Here is a 2,746-nt window from a genome sequence, read left to right as displayed (position 1 = left end):
TCCCTACCTCCTCCCACTTCCCCTCTCTCTAAAAAATAAAATCCTTTTTACTTGAGGACTAAAAAAAATTTTTGAGTAGTCAAATTTAATACTTTTATATTTAAGTTATTATTATCTTGTTTGAGAAATTATTTCCTACTCTGAGGTCATTAAATATTCTCTGATATTTTCTTCCAATACTTTCAGGTTTTTTTTCTATTACAGTTTTTAATTCATTGGAAGATTGTTTTTACATATGATGTGGAGCAATGATCTAATTTTACTTTTTTATATGAAAACCATTTTTTTCTATGCAAGTTATTTATTAGTTCATCCCATCTCTCTAATTAACCTGATTTCCCCCCTCTTTTTTTAATATTCCTAAGATATATATATGCTTGATTTTATTCCTAGTCTCTCTACTCTGTTCTGATTATCTATTTGTCTCTTCATGTGTAAGGCCACCTTACCATGCCTTAATTTCTATAGTTTTATAACTAATCAGGTGGCACAGGTCTACACTCTGTACTGATAATGCTTCTTTTTGAGAACAGTTTTAGCTATTGACTATTCTCTTTTTAAAATATATTTTATTTATTTTTTACAGAGAGGAAGGGAGAGGGATAGATAGAGAGTTAGAAACATCGATGAGAGAGAAACATGGATCAGCTGCCTCTTGCACACCCCTTACTGGGGATGTGCCCGCAACCATGGTACATGCCCTTGACTGGAATTGAACCTGGGACCTTTCAGTCCACAGGCCGACGCTCTATCCACTGAGCCAAACCGGTCAGGGCGCTATTGACTACGACCTAATACATGATCAATTTTTGTAAGTATTCAATGATGCTTTAAAAATAAATTATCAGACTGTTGGGTATAAGATTCCATATCTACCATTAGATCAAGCTTTTGAGTTATGCTGTCAAATCTACACTTTCACCACTTTTCTTTTGTTCTCTTGATCTGTCATATCTGAGAGAAATATACTAGGACCTCCCATGAAGATTCTGGATTAATCAATATCTCTCAGTAAATTCTCTCAAATTTTGTTTCATGTGTTTGAAGGCTAAGTCATTAGGTATATGCAGACTTAGGCTTTGTACATCTTTATGAGAGATTGTTCAACTGCAACCATAGCTCCCAGAAAGCATGTGTTTGTTGATCACATAAATCACAGAATATTCCCAACTGCAGGTGTCAATTGGGATACTTTTCTGAGATCTCCTTAACCTCAGGGCAATGTGGTATCTGCCACCTTTGTAGTTGGGGTTCCTTGGAAAGTTGAGGTAAGCCAGGAATGGCTCCTGGCAAATGTGTGAACGGCAAAGAATTATGTTCCTAGTATTATGCCCCTTCTCTTTCCATGATTTTGTCTTTCCTCCACTTTCCACCTCCAGTTTCTAAAGCATTAAGCCCTATGCCTGTCTAAAAATATAAGATTCCATATCTACCATTAGATCAAGCTTTCGAGTTATGTTGTCAAATCTACAGTTTCACTACTTTTCTTTTGTTCGCTTGATCTGTCAAATCTGAGAGAAATATATTAGGACCTCCCATGAAGATTCTGGATTAATCAATATCTCTCAGTAAATTCTCTCAAATTTTGTTTCATGTGTTTGAAGGCTAAGTCATTAGGTATATGCAGACTTAGGCTTTGTACATCTTTATGAGAGATTGTTCAACTGCAACCATAGCTCCCAGAAAGCATGTGTTTGTTGATCACATAAATCACAGAATATTCCCAACTGCAGGTGTCAATTGGGATACTTTTCTGAGATCTCCTTAACCTCAGGGCAATGTGGTATCTGCCACCTTTGTAGTTGGGGTTCCTTGGAAAGTTGAGGTAAGCCAGGAATGGCTCCTGGCAAATGTGTGAACGGCAAAGAATTATGTTCCTAGTATTATGCCCCTTCTCTTTCCATGATTTTGTCTTTCCTCCACTTTCCACCTCCAGTTTCTAAAGCATTAAGCCCTATGCCTGTCTAAAAATTAGCATTCTATCATCCCCATCCAAAGAAAGGGGGGGGGGGTGATGTTAGTGCATTAAGAGCAGTGAAATAAAATGAGATATGGAAAAGGGTAGAGAAGAACAGAGAGGAGCAAAAGTCAGTCAGTTGCTTAAACAATGTGGAGACTTTGTCCTGGGCATCTCTTATAAGCATTAAGCCCTATGCCTGTCTAAAAATTAGCATTCTATCATCCCCATCCAAAGAAAGGGGTGGGGGAGGTAATGTTAGTGCATTAAGATAGGTGAAATAAAATGAGAGATAATGGAAGAGGGTAGAGAAGAACAGAGAGGAGCAAAGGTCAGTTGCTTAGACAATGTAGGAGACTTTGTCCTGGGCACCTTTTACCCACCTTTGTAGTTGGGGTTCCTTGGAAAGTTGAGGTAAGCCAGGAATGGCTCCTGGCAAATGTGTGAACGGCAAAGAATTATGTTCCTAGTATTATGCCCCTTCTCTTTCCATGATTTTGTCTTTCCTCCACTTTCCACCTCCAGTTTCTAAAGCATTAAGCCCTATGCCTGTCTAAAAATTAGCATTCTATCATCCCCATCCAAAGAAAGGGGGGGGGGGTGATGTTAGTGCATTAAGAGCAGTGAAATAAAATGAGATATGGAAAAGGGTAGAGAAGAACAGAGAGGAGCAAAAGTCAGTCAGTTGCTTAAACAATGTGGAGACTTTGTCCTGGGCATCTCTTATACATTATCTCATTTAATTCTCCCAATAACACTATGGGGTGATGCCTAGAGAGGTTAAGTCAC

The sequence above is a fragment of the Myotis davidii genome, unplaced genomic scaffold, assembly GCF_000327345.1.
Source record: "Myotis davidii unplaced genomic scaffold, ASM32734v1 scaffold655, whole genome shotgun sequence".
Lineage (NCBI taxonomy): Eukaryota > Metazoa > Chordata > Mammalia > Chiroptera > Vespertilionidae > Myotis > Myotis davidii.
Note: the sequence above shows the minus strand (reverse complement) of the source record.